The 18,925-nt window shown below is 37.7% G+C and overlaps 1 protein-coding gene across 3 annotated transcripts in view; it reads right to left on the reverse strand.

Moving 5' to 3' along the window:
- The window catches only part of LINGO2 (leucine rich repeat and Ig domain containing 2), a 478,352-nt gene that overhangs the window by 166,842 nt on the left and 292,585 nt on the right, over positions 1 to 18,925 (reverse strand). For all 3 annotated transcript variants that reach the window (XM_058044150.1, XM_058044149.1, XM_058044151.1), the window contains one exon: positions 3,028 to 3,070. The gene's annotated coding sequence lies outside the window, so the exon portion shown is untranslated. The remainder of the gene's footprint in view (positions 1 to 3,027; positions 3,071 to 18,925) is intronic.

Raw genomic sequence — 18,925 nt, forward strand, 5'->3', positions numbered from 1 at the left:
TGGCGAGACAAGAGACAACCACAAACTGAAATAAATGAATTATGTCTAAACATTAAGAGAAGAACTTCTGCTGTGATGCTGTTTGAACACTGGAGTAGGTTCCCCAGGAGATTGCGAGGTTGTCATCCTTGGAGATACTCAAAATCTGACTGTACATTGTCCTAAGTTATTTACTCTAGATGACTCTGCTTTGAGCAGAGGCTCTGAACTAGGCTATCTCCAGACATGCTTAGCACCCTCATCCATTCTGTGATTCCATGAAGTCTTATAAAATGAAAGAATGAAAAAAAATCATCACACCTTCTGTTTACTTCGCAGTGCTTTGAGATGCATCAGTGTAAACTCTGTTATAATAACATAATCTTTTACAACAGCAAAAAAAGAGAAGGTTTATTTTGTCTTTACTTTTCTAAGACAGTGGGTTTCATGGAAGAATATTAGCTGTGACTTTTGAAGTCATGGATATTCAACAAAACTAGAATTTAAATAAAGAATCTGCACAAGAAGGTCATGCCACTATATCTAACTCTCCAGAACCCCATTTAAATAGACAGGTTTAATATTTAACATCAATTTCATCCTCTACTTGTTCATTTTTACCATAACTGCATTCCAATTTTTGAAAGTGAACTGAGGTAATACTGGAGAGACAGTAAGGGTAAAGTCTGGAGAATACTTTTAAAAACACCTTCCCACAGAACAGAACCCTAATAGTGTGCTACTTAGTAGGGGCTAACAAAATCAAACAAGCAAGGCATGCAAAATAAGCCTACACATTCTGTTGCATTTCCACCATCATGGAAACAATATAAATGGCTATGTTTTGCATTTCTTTTGTTCAGGCATGTTTTATTGAAGCAGAATCCAATTTCTGCATATGAGAAACTTCATGATATTACTGGTGACAGCACTCTGCTATTTCTTTACACCTTGGGAGCTTAGATTCTGTGATGGCCTGAAATTCCACTCAGGTTTGAGAATTGCACTGCTAATTGCACTATTAGCATTTTGCTGGTCTTGCTTAGCAATTTCATGACTGTGCCTAGGTCTCAAAGAAGAAAGAAATGGGAGATGTGGATAACTGCTCTTTGGCTTGTTCTGTATAAACTCCAGGGAGATATTAATCTCTCACTCTATTTTTTTATCATAATTTTTTAATAGTGCTAATGGAAAAAGAGGGCACCATAGCGGGAGTTTCATGTTGCGTCTGACAGTATAAATGTTATGGACCATTAATTGACCCAAGGGTTTAACGCTTAAATCAAGAGTTTGGACAGTTAAATCAGACAAAGGGTGGAAAAAAAGAGCTGGCTGAGAGAAAAGCACATGGATGCAATATAATATCAGTTCTGACGACTTGCTTTAAATGCTCATTCTGAATTTTGAGACCTGTCAGTGGGTTAGTGACAGAGTGATTTCAGAGGCAGCATAGCAACAAAACAAAGAAGAAAGGTGAAATGTGATTGGAACAAAGAATGGGAACTTTCAGAATAGAAAGTACTGTGATGGTGCTATCACAATCTCATACAGATTTCGAGGTCTTTTTGGAGCTATAGTGTACAGTGAAACAAAAGCCAATGTAAAAAATACGTCAACCGTAATTCAGCAACATCCTGGATTCCAGAAAAAGGACCAGTTTGTTTTCAGGGGCATTCAAAGGATATTAAAAATTTTCACTGTTCTATAACACTAGTGTAATCAGCCTGGAGCAGGAAAAAAGGTGGAGAGAAGGAGGGAGGAAGAAAGGAAGTGGTGGAAGGAAGTCACGGAAGGAAGGAAGAGCTCTAAATCACTCTTGGGTTTGAACTCCAGTTGGCAACTAAATACTCCCTTCCCTTCCCTTCCCTTCCCTTCCCTTCCCTTCCCTTCCCTTCCCTTCCCTTCCCTTCCCTTCCCTTCCCTTCCCTTCCCTTCCCTTCCCTTCCCTTCCCTTCCCTTCCCTTCCCTTCCCTTCCCTTCCCTTCCCTTCCCTTCCCTTCCCTTCCCTTCCCTTCCCTTCCCTTCCCTTCCCTTCCCTTCCCTTCCCTTCCCTTCCCTTCCCTTCCCTTCCCTTCCCTTCCCTTCCCTTCCCTTCCCTTCCCTTCCCTTCCCTTCCCTTCCCTTCCCTTCCCTTCCCTTCCCTTCCCTTCCCTTCCCTTCCCTTCCCTTCCCTTCCCTTCCCTTCCCTTCCCTTCCCTTCCCTTCCCTTCCCTTCCCTTCCCTTCCCTTCCCTTCCCTTCCCGGAACTTCCCTTCCCTTCCCTTCCCTTCCCGGAACTTCCCTTCCCTTCCCTTCCCGGAACTTCCCGGAACTTCCCTTCCCTTCCCGGAACTTCCCTTCCCTTCCCGGAACTTCCCTTCCCGGAACTTCCCTTCCCGGAACTTCCCTTCCCGGAACTTCCCGGAACTTCCCTTCCCGGAACTTCCCTTCCCGGAACTTCCCGGAACTTCCCTTCCCGGAACTTCCCTTCCCTTCCCGGAACTTCCCTTCCCTTCCCTTCCCGGAACTTCCCTTCCCGGAACTTCCCTTCCCTTCCTGGAATTTCCCTTCCCGGAACTCTTCTCCTTTTCCCCCTCTATTCCTATCCACAGTGCTGCACCAAGCACCCTATTTTGTAAAAAAATGGAAAGATGAGGTTCTCAAATAATGAGTTACAGGAACATGACCTTTGATACACAGTCGATCAAAATGAAGGCTCAGTAAAGAAAAGTTCAATATAATAATGCAGAGATTGTATTTTTCTTTCTTTTTCAGACTTCATGATTTACAAGTGTAAACCACAAAACAGAATAAAACTTACCAGTCTATAAATTTTTAAAGCTATTTCATCCGTTTAAGAATGATGACGTATATGACCTGCGACCCACTTGCCAGGCAAAAGAAGAAAAAATACATACATCCCACCTTTTCCATTAGAGAAAAAAATTCATTTGCAAATGTAAGACAAAACCAATTTAATTTTTAACTGTCTTGCAACATATACACAAAGAGCAATAGAAGGCATATGCATATTGAGTTGTTTTACTATGGAAATCATAAACAACATACCTTAAAACTTAGAGGGTCCAAGTCCTGGAGACAATCACAGCACCTTTGAAAAGAAAATTCCTTCATTAACACTATTGAAACTAATTTAGTTTAGGATAAAAGTCATTGTCCTCTGAAGGCTTTTGTTCATCACAGTTTTCAAACTCCTTTATTACCTAGCAGCATGCTCCTGTCTGATTTCCAGCTACCTTCAAGAGATGAGTGCAATTTCTTCAGTCCCTCAGTTCCTTTTTTGAGTTTTCCAAGAAGAAGTTTCACTGCACTATCCAGTCCTCCTCAGTCCAGCCTCCCTTCCTGGATTTACATTCATTCTATATCATGAAGCCCCTAGCAAGAAACCTTTCTAAAGCAACCATTTTATGAAGTGGGTATCAACTATATTTTGTAGTCCCTCTGCAGCACCGTTTACTGCAGCAGCAGTTAACCAACAAACTGTTGAAGAATAAATACTAATCTCACAGGTGACAGAAAGAAAATACCTAGCACCAACTTCTTACTCAGCTTTCTTGTAATGAAGGAGAATGTAATGACTGGACCTTTGGTTTACCAGGGTCAGCACATTGGACAAAGCATTATAGGCACAGCGCTGGGAACAGTTTATTTTGCCAAGGAACATCTTGATAAGCCTTTTCTCATCCTAACTTTTGTTGTGTACATGTAAGGTGAATGTCATCACACACTCTCATACTCTTGTATAATTGGAACATATCCTTTGCTCCTCTGTCTGTGCAGTGATTTCAGAAAAATAAAAAAAAAATTATTTTATTTAAGTATCTTACCCCTTGAGTTCAAGATATCAAAGCCCCATTGACAAACAGACGATGCCAGCATATTTTTTTCTGAGAGAAGATACTTCTGTGGTAGTATGTCCTTGTCATCCCTTGTTCGACCATAGATATATATTTATAAATGTATACTTATACTACTGTAGATCTATACAGACTTGCATATGTATGAGTATAGCATTGGCACATATTTTATAAATACTGCCTGAAAATATTAGTTTATCCCTCATCCCTTTGAAAATGTCTTAATTCATAAAATATCAAACTTGCCACATCCAATTTTCTGTAAGTGTGAATTTACCTTCCACCACTGAAATATGATAAAGGTATAGTCCAAGTTAGCTACTGTTACTCTATTACAGAGCTTGCCTTATTATGATATAGATAGTAGAAACATCCTATTCGCCCAGATTTCACAGGTTGATATGTTTTATAGCAAAATACACAGTTGTTTGGGGATGATCCAAGACAATTTGTTCATGTCACTAAGTGGTCTCTGTAAAAGCAATCGCAGTGGTGTAAGAATCAGAGTAACCTTGTCTCTAAAGCAGTTGTTTTATTGGCTAGCATATGTATAAGTATAGTTCCTCACCTTTAACAACATGTCTTGTGTCTTATTATAGATAAGTTCTGATTTTTTGATGTACCAAAATTATAGTTTTCTCATTAATTATATATTTTTGTGTACAGATAAACATGCCAGCAATTTATTTAACTTTAAAGACACTGAAACTCCTGACAAACATTTTCAATTGCATTAACCTGCATACAAAAAAAGTAAATTTACTTTTTTTATTCTAAAAGTAAATACTTATCTTTAGATAAGTATTGTTGCAGAAGAATAAAATTTAAAAAATACAAAATGAAACAACAAACACCCAAAGTTAAAATTTGCTTATTTGAATCAAGTATCTCCAAAATGAACCTTAAACAAATGCATTAAATTCAAGGAAGCAGGTCTTCCTTCTAACTGGAATGATTCAGATAAACACACTGATGTTTAAAACAGTATGAAAAAATTCCCTCCAGCTATGAAAAAAAGCACTTGAAGAATGTAATTTTTAGCTCTAAATTTTAACTTAATAGAATACATGTCTCTATCACATTGCATAAGAATTATCAAGTTTATTCCATCAAAGCTTTCTTTCTTCTATACATATGACGGGATTCTGATTTTAAGTGAGTATTCCCAAAAAGATCTTTTGCTAATGTTCTTTTCAAAAATCCCACAACTCTTATTTCATGATACTATCTACAAAATGCTTTTCAATCATTCAGATTGAAATGGTGGTTCAGACTTCAGCTGATGTAACAGCTAATGTTAAAAATTATTGTCAACTTGGTTTGTATTTGCCAAATTCAATACAGAAAAAGATTACCAGTGACCTCACAGGCCCTGATTCTCCCCATTACTGTATTTTTGACAATTATATATTTCTTGAATTCTTGACAAAATGACATTGAAACCAAGACTATCAGCTCCATTAATCACTGATGAGAAAGTAGCTGACATTCTTCAGTGATGACTACACTACATTTCACTAAGGAACAGTATTTTTTGGAAAGTACATATATTCTGAAACATTTATTTGATTAAAAAACCCCACAATTTTCATATGCTTAGAAAAATCTCACAAGAGACTAACATACTTCATGTACCTAGTCAATTTATTTCATCTCAAGAACTAATTAATTCATTCTCTGGCACAGTTTGTTCAAATGCAAAAATAGAAATCCTGATTTGTAAAACAAAAAGACATACATATATCAACACATAAGGTGGTGGGATTAGTTTACTCCAAGGAGCAATGGGCTATGGACTGGATTTTCTTTTGTCTGCTAGTTATGATCTAGTCTGCTAGTTATGATCTTATGAGCTCTTAGAAATAAAATTATGCCAGTGATGGAATTGAGACATTGAGCTTTGCATCAATGACAGAACAAGATGCACTGTGATGAATCATAAAATATCAAAAATATGATTGTTCAATTGGTGAAGGATTTACAGCCTATGGTGTTAGGTAGAAATTTCTCTCAAGGGTTGTCATGTTATAGTTCTAGTGCTCCCACATTTCAAAGAAGTCCTCATTCTCTGCTGAAAGAGCAGCCTTTTGAAGCAGTTGCCAATTTGCTGATCCTCTGAAAATCTGGAAAGAGTGGTCAAGTTAGGGGGCTTGTGTGCATACACAGTAGAGTGAAGAGGAAAGTCAAACTGTAGCTGCTGAAACTTGGTAATTTGTGACCAAAAAATGATGTGGCATGGAGGACAAGAATGTAGAAGAGGTTGAATGGTTTGGATAGAATAGGAGTGACAGGACAGAAGGACTGTCTATAAGGGAGTGAAGTTTCCCTTGGGAATGAGGTACATTGCAGAGTTGTCTTGCAGCAATCCATCACTCATGGACATAAGGGCTCAAAGGCCAAAGGCCACCTAGGGGCAGCAGAACTGTGAGGGAGAATGGGTCCAATATTGGGTTAACGATCATGGGATTGGTATCACTGAATGTGTACATAAGGAATCAACTCCTGATGCACCTCTGCATGCACCAGGAAGAGCAGCTTATGGTGATAAGACTGCCCAGTGCACTGTACATTAAATCTTCTGTATTTAAGCACAAGCCGGTGTTTAATTCAGCTCGAGGCATGCAGTAAAATTTTCCCAACCAGAGACTTGTGAATTAGTGGTTGAAAATATACAGATTATTCCTGCACAATTGACTGGACCATAAACATGATATTTCCACACAAAGGATGGGTTTATCTCACCCACAGTTATAATATAAAACTAATTTTAATGTGATGATGAAGCTCTTGGAAGTTTCAGGCATGCTAGAGATCTCTACTGGGGTGTTCTGTAAATATTTATTAAACATGTTTATTTTAGATTAAATTTTCTCATATAAAATCAAAATGTATTGTGTACTCAAGTAAGTACTTTTTATGCATCCTATTGTATGTACCAGAAGGACAATATTAATTTCTCTTAATATAATCTATAGACCTTGCTATCTACACTGAAAATAAGGGAGAATCATCCAACCTGCAATAGTCAGCTGAATGAGCTATAAAAATAAATTTCCTTATCTAAAAACAATTAGGAATGTAATATTGAAGGCACAGTTCTCACAATGATTGAGGTAATTACTAAGCTTGTTCTGTATCTGATAGACAAAGACTTTGAAAGGAAATTAAATCACTGATTTCTTGTCCTAGAGTTAGATGCCAAATGAGATAATATAATTACAGATGAATGAATTTTATCTAAATTTTATGACTAAAAGAATATCTAGCATGCACATTGCAAAAGCAAGGAAAATCAGAAAATTTTGTGTTTACTTAAAGGAATAACAGTGGATATTCACTTTGTGCATACAAAGAGTGGTGCAGTCTTGCAGCTACAGGCGATGAAAATTATTCAGCCCCAACGAAATCATCTACATCCGCAGGAAGATTTCTCACGAAGTTAAGCATGCATCACCAGGACTCTCTAACAGGAATTAACATCACAACCACAGACGGAATGCACTGATGGCAGAATGTGCTTAGGAAGGCACATAACCAGCAGATTTCCATGCTGGTCACATCACATCCCTTTTTATTCTGTCCTGCCTTAAAAAGCATTGGCTTCTTTACCCGTACAAAAGCCTCCATCATTTCTTCATTCTTAGTGGCATACTCACATGCTTCACTGACAGCTGCTTCTCATATTTTAAAAGACCTTTCAAGCAACAATCAGATTGTCACAGGAACACGTACATTTCCTGACATGAGGATGAGAACAATGTAACTAACATGTTGCTGCTAAATGGAATAAAAAATTGCTATGTTCCTCTACCTTCTCTACAACTAAAAAATTCCATCTTTCACTAAGAAAATTGAGTCTGCATAGTTCTTGATTTGCTATAGATTGATTTCTGCTGAATTAATCATAGCATCATTACTTAAAAGCCAAAACATACCTTAGTGCTGGCAACTTTGTATTTAAATCAAGGTTATGGAAAATAAGAGTAATGAACCTCATGGAACTGAAAAAGCATCCAAATAGTAGCAGAAAATGAAGCAATGTCAAGTCTGTCAAAGCGACAGTAGAACTTTTGAAATTCATGGCTTTATCAGAACATGATATGCCACTGTGAACAATTACAGTTCTATGGAAATTTTTTGAGAGTGATGGAAGTTTTTCTTAATTTCTGCTAAAATTTGTTTGGGATGTAGCCAACAAAACAATACCTGAGGACCAAAGGAAGAGCAGACCAATTTCTCTTGTGCTGTCTATATTGTGCTTTGGGTTACCACGACTTTAATAAAATGCCAGCGCAGGCACAGCAGTGCATTTCAGCCACGAGACAGCAATACATTCGGGAAGGATAAAGGCCTTCAGTGCATGCAGGTGTCCCTTACAGGCAATAAGCTTTAGCTCTTCATGGAAAGACACAGGATTGTGCAGCAAAGTGTGAGGTAAGGTTTGTGCTTGTGTGAAGGAGCTGCACTAGGTAGAAGATGCTCAGAGTGCCACAGCCAAGATCACATTGCTACAGTCAGGCTTGCACAATGCTCTCTATTTCTTACAACATATGTTCTTTTCTTATATTTTCTCTTTTAAATTCTTATATTTTCTCTTTTAAGTAAAGTAAAATCCAAACCAGTTTCTAAAACCTTTTCTTCATGTGATATTGTAGACAACACAAGGCTGTAATAAATGTTATCCACTATAAAGCTTTTTCACAACACTTTTCTGCTAACCTAGTTTTAGGAATATTTTTACCAGAATAATTTAACTGTAATTGAAAACACATCATTGAACCACGAATTTGGAGGAGGGCAACAAATAAACTTCCATAAGCTGTAGTATTCTGCATATCCTAAAATGGACCAAGTAAAAACCAGAAACTAGAAAATAAGTGTGCCAAAAATGCAGTTAAAAAAAAAAAAAGGCTTTTTGAAGTGGTAAGTTGTTACAATTCCCTACTGACCTTTAATTTACACATTCTGCTAACACTTCATAATTCAAAAGAAATCCACTGTACCTTTCTTGCCTCCTTTAACATCATCCCAGAATTCAAGTAGTCTATTTGTACGTGCTGGCTGCTGTGATGGAAAGTAAAATCTGCTATTTATGTTGCAAACTAAAACAGTGCTATAGCCATAGTAATACTCTCAAATGGAGATATTCCTGTTACTTACCAATTTACATAATTTAAGAGATCAGCAAAGCCTTGAAGAGCAGCTGTTTCTAGGATATCTTGTGATTCTGACTCTACAAGTGCTGTCAGAAATCACAGAATCACAGAATCACAGAAATTCTAGGTTGGAAGAGACCTTTAAGATCATCGAGTCCAACCCATGTTCTAACACCTCAACTAGATCATGGCACCAAGTGCCACATCCAGTCTTTTTTTAAAATACATCCTGCTCAGCTGAACCAGAGCTTGATATGTACCGACATATACTTTGAGATTGTAAGAACTACCAAAATTAACAACCACTAAATACTTTGTTGTCAGCATGAATCTTCTCACACTATGTTAAAAACCATAAGTAAATTGATGGATTAAGGAGCACCTGGCTTGAGAGTAAAGCAGGTTAAAGACAATGCCCTCCATCAGCTGGATATGAGAACAGTTTCAGCAGTGTGTATCAGCAGGGCTAATATTTCAATTGTTCCTCCCCAAGTCCATATATTGCAATTATGCTAACAGTAATTCCGCCACTCACAGGTTTTCTGGTAACTCTAGTGTCTAAAGACAGTTTAGAAAGAGCTAAAAGAACTATGCTTCAAATTGTTTTCACAGCAAAGATTTCAAGTATTGGTTAAAAAGATTTTCAACATCCTACCTGTATGTTCCTTTAGACTGGTTTAATCAGATATTATCAGAAATGCCATTAGCAAGGACTAACAGGGAATAATGATGACATTCAACAGTAGTTTCTGAGGTTCCAAAGTTTCTAATTTAGAAAAAAACTCTAACGATGTAGAAATGTTCCTTCTCTTTCAACACAGACCTCAGAGCTGAGGTCTGTATTAGGTGCAAGCTGAAATTTTGCTTAGCTGTAACTGCTTATATGTGTCAAACAGACCAGCTGGACAACAGCCTTGATATAACTAGTTTAAAGCAGTCTGAATATAAATAGTTTTGCTGACTCAGATCAGTCTTTCCACCTCTTATCTCTCCAAATCAACATAAGATGAATATGAATATGGGTTACTCACACCTCAGCAATTTTAATTCTGTTCCTTTTTGGACTAACTCAGTTCAGTTGAATTCAACCAAATATAGCTGCTGAAAGAACATGAATAACAGTCCTAATAGCATTTTGCTTCAGAAGATATAAATAAGAATACCTCTGCTGCAGGCAGTTTAGATTAGCTGAAAATGCAGCCAATGTGGACTATCCTAGAATGCAGAAGAGTGCAGAAGAAAAACAAAAAATATATTTCTTGTCCTGAGATATTTTCAATTTTATCCACAATTATAAACGCATACCTATTTCCTTTTTTTAAAACATTTCAAATATATCAAGTGGGAAGGGACCCACAAGGATCAAGTTCAGCTCTTGGCCCTGCACATGATACCCCCAGGAGTCACACCATGTGCTTGAGAGCATCATCCAAACACTTCTTGAGTTCTGACATGCTTGGTTTAATGACCACTTCTCTGGGGAGCTGTTCCAGTGCCCAACAACACTCTGGGTGAAGAACTTCTTCCTGATATCCAAACTAAACCTCCCTCAACACAACTCCAGGCCATTCCCATTGGTTCTGTCACTGTCACCACTGAGAGAGATCAGTGCCTGCCCCTTCTCTCCTCCTCACAAGGAATTTGTAACTGCAGTGGGGTCTCCCCCAGTCTCCTCCAGGTTGAACAGACCAAGTGACCTCAGCCACCTCTCATATGACTTCCCCTCAAGGCCCTTCTTCATTGCCCATCTTTGGACACTCTCTACTGGCTTTATATCATTTTTATATTTCAGGGACCAAAGCTGCGTACAATGTTCAAAAAACATATGAATTTCTTTTCCTGGGAGGAGAGAGACAACATGAAATTATGATGTTAGAAAAGATTGCCACAGGCAAACTGAGCTGGAATCAGGCACCAAATTAAGAAGTAGCTTAATTTTTACTTACTGTCTTTATTTCATGCCTATTGTTACAGTATCCTTTCAGGAAACAAGCTATTTTATACTCAAGGTGTTTTATGGAGCACAGAATTAGGAACGGAGAATTGCTACATATTAATCTTAGCTCTATTTCTTCTCACATAATTTGGACTAAAACATTTTTCCCCCCCTCCATCATCATGCTAACAACAGAGGTTGCCTTACTGGGCCCTGAGAGCTTCGTCCATGATAGAGTATTAGGTGCTAGTGCCCATGGGGAGAGATAATCCTAACGAATTCCCAGATGTTCTCTTGAGCGTGACTTGGGCAGAGGAATTTAAAAATGAATGAAATAGGCAGAGAAGACGTCATTATAAATAGACATTGTCCATTTATAAAAAGGGCCAGGTCAGATAACCCCCTAACTCATTGGTTTTTAGGACAGATTCTCCTAAAGTGTAGCCATGCCATTAATTTGAGTCTGGAGCAATTTTAATCTAGATATTGTACTCTCAATACCCAACTCCAAATGAAGTAAAATACGTGCATATTTCAAAAGGAGAATTATAATGCTTCAAATTCATATGATGTTATCCAAAATGCTCTTTGAAAGCAATATGACAATTTTGAATAGTAAACTGTGCCTATTTTCAGGCTACCTTACAGTACTAAACACCCCCCGTATTACTAGAAATAGCTCCTACAAAAAAAAAAAAACAAAACAAAACAAAAACAAAAAAAAAAAAAAAAAAAAAAAAAAAAAAAAAACAAACCCCCCCCCCCCCAAAAAAATCAAAAAACCCCAACCATTTCTATAAAAAAACCCAAACCCACCTTATGAAGCGTATTGACAATATGCTTCACTAATCAAGCTGAAGTTGTCTGGCTTCTGACAGCATGGAGCTTGAGAAGAATGACAGTTTAAAATAACCAGGAAAACTTAAAGACACAGACTACTATGTTAAAACTTGCCCACACAGATACACGCTGACTTTATAAGATTTGAAATTAATAGCTGAATATGTGAAAACACTCAATCCTCCTGAATGGACATTTTTTTGGACTTGCAAAATTAGCTGCTTTATAAAAAATGAATTCTGAACAAATCAACACAAGGGTGAGATTGATGGCAGTTGGCATCAAAACTAAAGCTACAGCTGGAAGCAGCCCAGCAAAGTATCTTTCCCTGTAATGAAGACAGCAAATAATGTACAAAAACCCAAGAACATGAAGAAGGGAGACAAGCAAAAATGGTGAATAAAATAAAATCAGTCTTAAAGTGAAACAATCCCCATATTGTAAACAAGCCAAGATTTCAATTTTAAACAAATGAGCCCTCAGAGAAGAATAGGGAGGGTAATGTGCTGAAGGACATTGTTAATAAGTGATAAAGTACTGGAATTATCTGTCCAGGGAGGTGGTGGAGTCACCTGGATGTGTTTAAAGGGAGATTGGATGTGACAGTCAGTGTCATGGTTTAGCTGAGATGTTACGGGATATGTTGGACTCTGTGATCTTGAAGGTCTCTCCCAAACTAGTGATTCTGTGATCAAAGTTCATTGCTATCTGCACCTGAAGAGCCATTGTAAATAACTTCAAAGCATTCACAAAAATAATAGAAAAAGACCATATTGGTGAATGAGAATTTCTATTATTTAACCGGCATTATTAGAAAACAATAATAACTCATTTAACGACAGCTTCCTAATTGAGATTAGTGAACAAGATTATAATTGCTCTTATTGATCATTGTCTTGGAATGCTCATTTCCCTTTTTAAGAGCCACGTTCCTGTATAAATATTTATTTAGAAAGTAACCAAATGTAGTGGGATTTCCAGGGAAGGTAATTTTTCAGGAGACAAAGATCAGAAGTATACAAGTGCAATTAAGTTCATTACCCTCATAGAGGAAGATACACATATATATATATATATATACAGGTTCTCCCACCTTACTACATTCTTCCATCTTGCATGCGGTAATCCTCCAACTATAAAGCCAAAGAAAAGTTACTAACTCTGTATTTATGCCTCACATCCAAGAACACATGGCTGTTCCAATGCAGCTAGTGTGTAAGGCTGCGTAGGAAGGATAACCCTGAGCAGGACAGTCTGGCTGTGAGGAGCACGCACCCCACCAGGGGCCATTGCAGCAAAGGGCGCGGAGGGGGGACGCTGCTCCCAGGTGGTGCAGGGGTCAGTGGGCTGCAGGGGAGCGCAGGTGCAGGTGGGGCTGCAGTGCCTGTTGTGCAGCGGAGGATGGAGGAGTGAGCGTGTGCACGGCCCCAGCTGCCAAGGGGGAGGTGTGCAATGCTCAGAACCTGTAAGGCAAGGGGCTGTGTGTGCAGCTATGGGGCTGTGCAACTGCGGAGTCTTCCACGTGAGTGTGTGTCTGAATGGCAATTGTATTGTCTTAGGATTTGCCACAGAAGGCTGCCTGGAAATTTGCAGGTGTTTACTAAGCTTTTAAGTGCTTAGTGTTGTGGGTTATACATCTTTTTTGTTGATATTGTTACCAAATATATAATTCACTGACTTCAATTTATTTCTATGCTTTTAACACAAACAATTTTGATACTGATTTAAACCACTTCAGCAGGACAATTTTTTTCTATATTGTGCTATAATGTCTTTCTTTTATTAGAATGAGTTAACTTGAAACAAAAAGCCCACACTATGAATATACACACTGTCTTAACAGCACCTTCAATACAACGAGTGAAAACATAGTTTGCTCCCCAACCAGACGCAGCTACTATGTGATTTCAGAGACAGATACCCTGTCCTTTGGAAACTAAGTGTAATGGTAATCACGTTTGAACATCAAGTACATATTCCATCAGTGACGGAATGGTGTGCAGCTGTTACACTGGTAAAAGCCATTAAAAGAATAATACAGCTAAATAAACTTTTTGTCATTCTATTAGATCCTGTGTACATTTATAGGTGGTGTCTATATACATACTCACTAAAATTTGACATTCTCATAATAATACCTAAAATGAAGGAAGCCTGGAGATGAATAATTAAAATTACTAATAGAAAATTAATTTCTTTAATGGCTTCAAATAAAATATTCTATGTAGTTACAGATAGAGTTTTGTTTCTTTTGTATTGTCATTTTTAATGGTATATGGCATACATTTAAAACCAAATCTGCAATTCAGCTTATCAAGAAAAAAATCCTTAGAGTTGTTGTATACCGTGTTTACTATTCTTTTTAGTGGTTTAATACTGGCTACCATTTGCCTGTGATATTACTAATTAGTGAGAAGCACTGAAGTTGAAATGAGGAATCACTACATTCTGATAACCAGGACCAACTATAGGAAGTGCAAATAAAATTATTTGGGAGCCCTATCTATAAGAAAAGACCTTAACAAGAAGGTGGCACCAGCAAAGGTAGATGCAACCCAGTTACAAGCTAGGCTTTTAAAGGAAGCAGGAAGAGGATTTATATCATACACACAGCAGAATGCAGTTCTCTGGAAAACGGATGAAGGCAAATTTCATTTAAGTGGAAAATAGAAAATTAGAAGATATATTGGAGAATAATGCTAAGTACAGTAATGCTTTAGAAATAATAGAGATGAACACAAGAAAGAAAATAGAATTGTGCAATATGTCAATTTCTATTCCTCAAATGTTACAAAAGAAGTTGACATTGTTTAATAGAGCAAATGAACTATACTTTGAGGTTTTTAGATGTTTTTAAATACAAAAATCCTTTGATTTACATTGGATATAAATCTCACACTCTTTTTAGCCAAACATCTGCTCTTATTGAAAACTGAACTTGTTTCCTAAAACCAAAAGAAAGCTTACAGAATGCTCTCAGATAAAAGGGCAAATGACATTGAATTTTTAACTTTTTAACTGATATTGTTAGATTTTATGTTAAATGAAAATACAGGCTGCATCTGAAGCTTACAAACATAGAGTCTACCTTCTTTATTAGATATCTTGAAATGCCACTTATACTTTGTACTGTGATTACACAGAATTTCTCAGTGCAGATAAGAACTAGTGTAGACTAATAAATAAGTCCATACTAGACTAGTAAATAGTCTACACTAGGTGGTTCAAAGCTTAACTCGGCTGATGTACACTCCAAGAGCTCTGAAAGCACTTTTTATTATACAGGGAGCAAATGGAGGGATCATATTCCAAATGATATGTGGTTTATTTGCCATCATGGATCATGCTGAAGAATATGAAATTAAGGTTGTAGAATTCAATTCCTATTTAAGGAAAAAAATATCATAATAAAGGGATGCTGTTTATTATATATTTGCTTCAAATGTTCAACACAAATGCTGTAGTGAGATGACCTTACAGATCATTAGCATTTATTTTAGTAACAATCTACAAAGCACATAAAAAGAATTCAAGGTGATCATGTATCCTAAAATGATTTTTTTACACTGGAATATCTCAAGGACAATAATTGTGATGAATTAAGAAGGATACTAACAACTCCTCTTCTAAATGTCAGCTCTTACATCTGGATACTTGAATATCTCTATGGAAATCAAGATAAAATGTATAAATATTTATTAAAGAAAATAGAGTAGGCAGGAAACAGAACTTGTTTTTTTCCTATTTACCCTATTTAAACTAATTCCCCTGGTAATCACTGTTGCTTTTTCACTACTGGAGTCCTCAACTTTTTCTTCAAATCCTGCAATTTTTCACCCTTATATCTCTTTCTTAGATCACCATGCTTTTTTTAGAATTTGTGCAACACTGGCTTCTGTCTAACTCATGGAGGACTTAAATATACCACAAGGTGAAATAAAACAGAAATAAAGAAAATTTCCTGTTAATAAGGCTCTTAAGACACTAGACAAGAATAGAATTATTTAAATGAAATGTGATGGTTCAAAGAAAACATTTTCTTTCTTTTTTAATGTTCTATTTTAATTCTGTTCTTAAATTTGCAACCCAATTCTATCTTTGAAATACCTCAGCTGAAACTTCTCAAAGCTGATGGTGCTTAACTGGATCTGTAAACACTAATTGTTATAGAGGCTGAAATTGAGGCATTGTAATCCTTTTCTTCAACTCAAAGGGAAGAGTACAAATGTAAGGTTAATTAAAGTCTTATTTTTGAGTAAGCAGTTAAGTACTTCTTTAGTTCCAATTGACTTTAGTTGCTATAATGTACATTCATAAATGTCCTTAAGCAGGAGTGATTCACTGAACTGAAGCCCAGAAGTGCAGTGTTGACACTGCTAAGGAGTATAAAAGCAAAAACCTTGTTGTTAGATAATTTATTACAAACTATTTATAGATCATTAAAGATGGCAAAGAAAGCCAAACTTACTTGAATCTTCAGTTCCCATTTCATATGCAATTATTTTCATTCTCCAAAATAACTGGGGAGAATTTTTATGCTACTGAAAAACTGATATGAACATTTTATTTAAACTCTTTTTCTTTTGTGGGAAGCATGTTATGAAATACCACCATATTCAGCTCCTCAAAGAGAGTGCAGGGGTGAAGAAATAATATCTTTTATTCAGACTGAATTGTTAGCAGAAGGGTGTATACCCCCCGAATTAACAGGCCAGTGACTTCCTCTGACACCCCCAAAATGTGATAGATAAGCAGTGGTCACCTATCTGTATATAAGATATGAAATTAATAATGCACAATGAAGAATGTGTGAGCATAAGCTTCAGTCCCTCTTGAACATCAACTCTATATGGAACCTAAGTTAGTGTCTTCCATCAGTTAGTACAGGTAATGGCATGACTTGACTACTATGAGGGAAAACTCAACAAAGATAGGGGAAAACCCAGATAAAATGGTAGCAAATGTCTGATAGCTATCTAAGATGAGAATACAATACAGAAATACTGAATGGAAGAAAACTAAAATCAGGAATAAGACATTATCTAGTATGAAAAAAAATCCAAAATGGTCTAGCATCAAATACAATTCAAGGCACTACCTAGGTAATTACCTCAGTATTGCCCTTTTCTACATGTATTTCAAAAACTCGCTTTTGCCAACTCTCCCGCAACTGTTCTCACTCATTATTTGTTCCAGAGGGACACAAAACCTAAGACAATATTGTTTCATGGCATAAAATTTGGACTAGACACAGCAGATGACTGTGAAGGAACCAAGGAGAAGGAGGTGAAGGGCCTTCAGCCTGCAGCCTGCAGCACAGTTGAGGACTAAGTGTCAGGTCTGTGGTTCCACCATTAGGAACACTACAGTTACATTTCACTGTTTTCTTTAGATGTTCTCAGGGTTTGAGAACATTGAAGCATCTATTTCATCTGTTTCATTTGCTCATGCGAGAATTAAAAGCTGTAAGAAAGAAATTCTTTCAAGCAGATTTGCAATCAAATCTGGTACCAGTGGTGGCCCGACAGAAAGCACCCACAAAAGCCACTCACTCACCCTCCCCTGCTACAGCCGGGAAAAGGACAGAAAAAAAGGGTTCAGGAGTTGAGATCAGGACTGGGAGAAAACACTCCAAGGGCAAAACATGCTCAATTTAAAGATACAAATTCAGTTTATCACTAACAAAATCAGGGGAGAATAATGAGAACTAAAATTAAGCCCTTAAAACCACCTTTTTTTCCCCAGCCCCTCCCTCCTTCCCACCACGCAGCACAGGGGGTGGGGGGCTGGTCAGTTCATCACTCAAGGTTTTTTTCTGCTTGGCTCAGGGAGAGGAGTCCTTCCCTTGCTGCACCATGGGGTCCCTTCCCACAGGGGCAATTCTCCATAAACCTCTCCAGCATGGCTCCAATCTCACAAGCAGCAGTCCTCCCATGCTGTGGCATGGGTCATTTGTCCATGGGGTGCAGTCCTCCAAGGAGAGGATGGGAGCAAGGAGCCCCCTCTCCACAGGTCTCCTACTAGATCACAGCCCCCCCCAGGCATCACCTGCTCCAGCATGGCATTTCCATGGGCTGTGTGTGGATCTCTGCATCCCTGTGAATCCCCATGGGCTGCAGGGGCAAAGCTGCTTCACCACAGCCTGCACCACGGCCTGCAGGGGAATCTTGGCTCCAGTGCCTGGAACAGCTCCTGCCCCTCCTTCTCCACTGACCCTGGTGTCGCCATGTTATTTCCCTCACATGTTCTCATCTACTCCTCTTCTCTGGCCAGAATTATAATGGTTTCACAGTTTTGTTTTGATTTTCTCCTTAAATCTTTTATCACAGAGGCGTTACCAACCTCTCTAATTGGGCCAGCAGCACGCCCATCCTCAGGGATTGGCTCTGCTGGGTCTGGTGGAAGCTTCCAGCAGCTTCTCACAGAAGCCAACCTCTGTGCCTTCCCCCTGCTACCAAAAACCAGGACATGCAAACTCAACACAGTATGTTCGTCTTATTCTAGTAGCACCACACTTGCGTTTCTTGAAAAGATCCCCTCTCTAGGTAGGGGAGTGGTATTCAATACTATTCAATGTTTATCCCACTCATTTTTCCAGTGTGCTTCCATTCAAAATATAATAACTATATTTTGCTCTAGAAACAAAATCTCCACGGCCTGATAAAATTACAGAAGGCCCAGAGAAATTATATAGATCAGCACAGAAAAAGCAACTGGTTGACTATTAGCATGTCACACACATGGTAATGAAATAGTATTTGACTTTAAAAACCTTCTTATATAATTCTTTAACAAAGAAAAGAAAAAGAAGGATCCAATAAATTACTTGGATCCTGAATCCCTTCTTGGACTATGTTGCTCATATTTGCTTTTGAAGTCCTGTTAAACCGCAAAGTGATATTTATAGCTAAATGCAGGGTTTGAGAACATCAAAACACCTCAGGTAAGTGCTTTCTGTTGGATTAAATTGCCAGGAGGATTCAGTTATGCATATTTTCTCATTTGTTTTAAATCCTCTAATATTACGGGAAAGTTGTCGACTAGCCTCATTCTACAGATGAGAAGTTTTATTAACTTGGATTAAAGTTATGATATCTGTACATGGCGAATGGAGTGGTGATTGCAATAATAATTCTCACTTGGATAGAAGCAGTGGA

This window comes from Melospiza georgiana, chromosome Z (genome assembly GCF_028018845.1).
Source record: "Melospiza georgiana isolate bMelGeo1 chromosome Z, bMelGeo1.pri, whole genome shotgun sequence".
NCBI classification, from domain to species: Eukaryota; Metazoa; Chordata; class Aves; order Passeriformes; family Passerellidae; genus Melospiza; species Melospiza georgiana.